Source organism: Coregonus clupeaformis, unplaced genomic scaffold (genome assembly GCF_020615455.1).
Source record: "Coregonus clupeaformis isolate EN_2021a unplaced genomic scaffold, ASM2061545v1 scaf1677, whole genome shotgun sequence".
NCBI classification, from domain to species: Eukaryota; Metazoa; Chordata; class Actinopteri; order Salmoniformes; family Salmonidae; genus Coregonus; species Coregonus clupeaformis.
Window position 1 is genome coordinate 57841 of NW_025535131.1, and position 6000 is coordinate 63840.

The 6000-nt window shown below is 39.6% G+C and overlaps 1 pseudogene; it reads left to right on the forward strand.

The window, feature by feature from the left end:
• The first annotated feature begins 4064 nt into the window (after nucleotides 1-4064).
• Nucleotides 4065-5368, forward strand: LOC123487366 (annotated as a pseudogene).
• Nucleotides 5369-6000: the final 632 nt, after the last annotated feature.

Below are 6000 nucleotides of genomic sequence, written 5' to 3' on the forward strand. Positions count from 1 at the left end.
AATCCAGATCATGTCTAGTAAGGCTGTAGCCTACCTTCCACAGGCTATCTGGGTCACCTTTAACCCCCAGAGTTGCCCCACCACTCTAGGTCGTGGTTCATCTCGGAGAGAGTTGTGTCCAAGCTGTCCATAGCGGCCTGGGCCAAATGTGAACACCACACCTCCCTAGAACAAAAATCCACCCAGACAGTTATCATACAGTGTTTTCCTCTCGTTAATGAGGACCTTTCAATACAAATTTCCAGGGGAACTAAAAACTACAACATTGAGACATCCCATATAAATAAATACACATAACATGTAGACATATTGTATGGTCCAAACAACATTTAGTTCAAATAATAGGGAAAAGTGTTATTGTGTCAGACAGATATACAACCTTTGTCAGAGCGGCAGTATGTTCTCCTCCCACATGAAATTAAAACAGTCTTCTTCAATTCAGGCAATCCAACAGGAGCTGGAGCATGTCTGTCTACAGAAAATTAGGTTTCATTTTATTGTTATTATTATATATAATTTTTTACAATCATTTCCAATTACAACACAACTACATACAACATATCACCCTCAAACACGATGCAATATTGTTCCATCTCATCCCTGGTCAAAATAGTTTTTAGACAGATAAAGGCACATTTCTATACTTTTCTTTATTTTTTCAACATAATTTCCAACCACAACAAAATGTGGTTCATATTAGATATATCAGGGGTCTCCAGCTACAGCACTGAGAGAGCTACTGGGTGTGCAGGCTTTTGTTTAAGCCCAACTCTAACACCTGCTTCCAAATAATGTACTGCTCATGGACCTTGATTATTTAAATATATTTAACAACAGACAACATACACATATATTGTGTTAATGTATACTAGTACTTGTTGTGTCCCCTAGTCCCCAGTTGCCCGGCGGTGTTCTTTTGCCCCCGCCGAACACAGCTCCGAAAGGGACAGAGCGAAGCTTGTGGTCTCCCCCGCATGTGATCTGAACCAGGGGATCCCTAATAGAGACTTCAGGGGCTTGGGGGACATGGCGCTGGGCTCAGTCCCCACCCCAAACCCAACTGACCGCTGGTGTTCTGACCCCACGTGAACACCTACGTCTGAACAGAAATCATAAGTTAGCAACCATACATACAGTGAGAACATTGTACAGGATTACAGTTTTGAGAGTTTAGACTGTTTTGGTTAAGATGTATTTTGAAACTGTGCTATTAGTGGTGTGTTAATGGTCATTTACCCTGTGTTAGTGAAATTGAATGCTGGTCTCCACATGCAACCTGAGTTACCTGTATCGGTTACATAGGTTTTCCAATGGTCTGATAGAAAAATTAAAAAAACAAACAGATGAATAAGATTCGAGTTGGCTCATTTGAATTAAATGACAAACAACAAATTGTTTTTATACTTTAGCTATTTGAATGTGGGGGTGACTAAAACGTCAATCAAAACACTGACACTTGAATTACTATAAGGCATTGCTTACATTTTTTGGGGTAGCTACATATAAATGTATCATTATGGAATGGAACCCACCTGGGAATATTGTCTTTGTCCAAGCAGAGAAGCGGCCCTCTTCAGACAGTAAAAGCGCTATGAGAATCTCTCCACAACTCAAGCCCGACTATTCTCTTTACAGTTCACAATCTCTAAAGCACATAAAACATATGATTCCGCAACTCAGGAATATTTATTATGAATATTGATTCGAAAAAGATTAGACCTACTCAGTTTCCCTGTGATTCTTCTCCCCATCTTTGGTCCTCTTGAATCCGTGCGACAGACACTTGTCTCACATTATTTCTGATAAAGGCGACCACACTGTTACCCGCGGACAGGTCCTGAATTTTAGATTTCAGGTGTATAAAATTAACGCAATTTATATCCCAGTTTTTGTCGTATCCAAACCATTCGCCTTCCCACTAAACCAAAGCCATTACGACTATCCTCTCCCCATGAAAACATTGTTGTGTTATATTCCTAAACTAGTCCACTTTACAAGAACACTTGAAGGAGAGCACCTGCCGATGCTCCGGCTCAATGATGGGTTTATATGACCGCAACCGACCCTATGACATACAGAAAGCCTCATCATCAACAAAGCATGAAACGAAAATGAATCTTGAATGAATCGCCCGAACAGAAACTTAGGCCATCGTAGCTGTGGATGTTTATAAAGTAGCCCTGTGGGCCCTATACATAATCTGCATGGGTATTTATTGAGGGCATAAAAGAAAACACGCCTACAAACAAACATAATTTATAGTTTGGATTAGGCTACTTGTTGACTCAAGGCCGAAAACGAAAGTGAACATCTACTGACAATAGCAGCCCAGTTTTCTGGGGAAGTAGCCTACAATATACTGACGCATTTTTAACACACACGATAATTCTTTAAGCGTTACCACCCAGTCGAACACCTACCTAGACGCATTTCAGTGGAACTTGGCTGCTACGTCTACTTTATGCTGTGTCATGCATGACAGCTAATGCTAAATGCTGAAGTGAAAATTGTTTCGGAGTTTGAAAAAGACCCATGCTTCAGTCGCATCCCTCAGATTTGCCCTGTTTTTTTTATGTGCTTTAAACTCCTAAGGCATAAAAGTTATTAAAGAATCAATGTGCATCATTATTTAAAATGACAATTGAACAGGTAAAGAGGTGCAGTTGAAGTCAGAAGTTTACATACACTTAGGTTGGAGTCATTAAAACTAGTTTTTCAACCACTCCACAAATTTATATTTAACAAACTGTACTTTTGGCAAGTCGGTTAAAACATACTGGGTGATCTGAAAAGTCATAGTCAATCTATCAATAACATAATAATACTATTAGCACATTTTTTTTATTTTCAATTCACAATCTGTTAGAAACAATGAGAATAGAAAGGTTCAGGGCATCACAGTACAGTTGAAATATATATGGCAAATAGAAATCCTATATGGATGGTGTTAAAAGATAGATGGGAGGTGTTGAATGGAATTGAAGGATGGGACTAATAACAACTAACAACAAACAATAACAAGATAACTAATAATGTAGGCACGCTGTGTCCATAATAAGTGTATGGGTTGTAGGTCGGATATTCAAATAACCATGCACATCCCTAACAGAAAAATGTATACATTTTTTACATAGAATTAGGCATAATGATTAAGGCTCTAGATTGCAGGAAAAGGTGTGTGTGTGCGCGTGTGTGAGCGCGTGTGTGTGTGTGAGAGAGAGTACAGTATATAATAACGAGTAAGAGGAAGTGTTTACTCTGAAGCTACAGACCTCCGAGGATTGAAACAATTCAACGGACTGTTAAACAAGTTCAGAAGGTGAGATTGAAATCTAACAAATAATTATTTGGATATTCAATTTGTTATGGTTATTTCCAAATCGATGCAATAGTGCAAAGTTCTCTGTATCGAGCACAGCAACAGCTATCTCAAACATGGAAATGAAAAAGGCTAGTGGAAACTTAAGTAACAATACTCATGTCATGCAATCAAGGTATGCACTTAAGGAAATATACTCTCTAAAGTATCTGCTGACAAATTAACAATATGTTTGCAGTGTAAATTATTATCAGCATAATTAATCGCACAGCATCATGATCATTAAGAAACACTTTGACCAGAAATAAGAAGCAGGAAGTCAACCTCTAGATAGGGGAGACTACAGTAAAGACGAACTATAATGTTTCAGGAACTTGGGTGGTTTCATAACCTGATTTGAGTTGATTCTAGTGACTTCCTGCTTCTTATACCTTCCCAAGTTCTCTCACGTCACCCCGCTCTGCGCACACTCCACTGGCTTCCAGTTAAAAACTAACAAAAAGAAATACAAAAAATAAATAAATAAAAAAGAAATAAAATAAACAAAAAAAAAAATATTTGTAAAGTGGTTAGCCCCACTGGCTATAGGAGTGATGGCACCAATCTGTAGTCGCTCTGGATAAGAGCGTCTGCTAAATCGTAAATGTAAATGTAAATGTAAATTATTACCTTATACAGTCATAATGTAAAGGTATACATTGCAATATATGTTCATCTGTGATGTTTTTTCTCCACAGGGCGCTGCATGGTGACTCTGTCCCTCTTATCCCCTCTCTCTGCTCTCCTTGTTGGGGGTCAGAGGGAAGTGGCTCCAAATTTCGACAACTGCAAAGTTCTTTCTTCAAAAATACACCAGTGTCGGGTCTGAATATAGCTCTCCCCACTCCGCTCGAACCAAACACACAGGGGTTAGAAATCCCTGCCCAATGTCTCTCTCTGCTTACAATGCTGCCTCTCCTGCATACATCTGTCAGAGAGGCGGTAACCACTATTACTTTGCCACTCTGTATGGCCGAGCCAGGAGGATCCCTCTGTACTCTGCCTACGAAATGGATATCCAGGGGGTCCCCAACAGAGAAGGGTCCATAGTTTATTATGAACCGCAGGTTTTGCATTTTAAATGTTTTATTATCACCTTTTCAATGTCCTGTAAATTCAGTGCAGAAGCCATTTAATGTGACTTGCACAACTTCAGAATGATGCAACACCTTAGTGTACTATTTGCAGTAGAGCAGGACATTAGCTGTAGAGCAGGTTTGAAAACGATTGTATTTTATGCAATAAGCACTAGAAGTACAATTTCGTACATTGTAATTTCCAGACTAACTTCCAGTAGCCCTAGAATAACAGTAATGTAATAATGAGTTGTATAAAGCTTGAAGTGGAGTGGCTAATTTATAAATATTTGTATTTTTCAGCTTTGTGCATCCTGACCTAATATCGCAGCAAATGGATAAGAAAGGATCCTTGAGTGAGATCAAAAATACAACCAAAACAATGGCTGCAATGAACGCTCTCCACAATACCGACAGAACTACAAGCTGGGCTGGAGTCAGGCTCTCGATGACAACTTTGGCTCGTGCGACCGCGGGTACCTCAACCCCGCGAGACTCCATGGTAATCAAGATGCCGCAAAGCCACCATGACCCATACCAGGTAGCTCCGCCACAAGACAGGAAGATGAACAACGGGCCATGGAACCAGTACGAGGCGAAGCTGAAGAATGTTTTGAGTGTAGGCTGTAGTAAGATGTATGTGGTGACAGGGGTTGGTCCCAAGCGTGCCGCATTGGGTAGACCAGAACCAGCGAGTCAATGTTCCGAGTCACTACTGGAATGCCTACTGCTGCTCCCGACAACAACGGCAGCCCTCTCAAGTCTGGAGGTGCCTTGGGTCCCTAACACAGCTCAGGATGTTGTTACAGAGTATAAGTCTGTTACAGACCTTGAGAATGATCTTAGAGGGCCACTGAGAGTTGACAACAATTTCAACATTTTTAATGGCTGTTAGTCTAACAGATGTGGAAGTGTCTAATATATCTGGTATGATGGTTTTGGATTTAGATTCATGCCTAGGCTATTACGTTTTGTTGTTACTATTTAGTATAGGCCAGCTGTATAATGATTATATAATTATGTTTATGAACCTATAAATGATATTGATGTAGGCCAGTGGCTCTCAAACCTCTCCTTGGGGACCCCCAGATGTTTCACAATTTTTGCTCACCTGATTCACCCATTCAAGGGCTTGATTATTAGTTGAATCAGGGTGCTAACTGTGGAATAGCTAAAATACAAGAAATGGATGGGGGTCCCTGAGGAGAGGTTTGAAAACCCTGATTTAGGCTACATCAATATTTTAAACAAATCCCTGACCATAAATATTATCCTATTGATCAAATATGTGGATAATATGTATTACAATTTCAAAACGTATCCTTTTGTAGTAATTATTCGTAAAGCGTATGTTTGCTTGTTTGGTCACACACAGAATTGTGCAATCACCTCTTTGTCAATGCTTGTTGCAATGAATCTGTTAACCAATAAAGCTTGTTTTGCTAAGTAAATTGTGTAAGGAGGAAATGTATACATACAAATGTAGACATGAATACAGAACTATTTTTTCACATACTGTTCGTGAACCTGTTGGTACTTCATGTCAAAAAAACATTGGATGAAGGC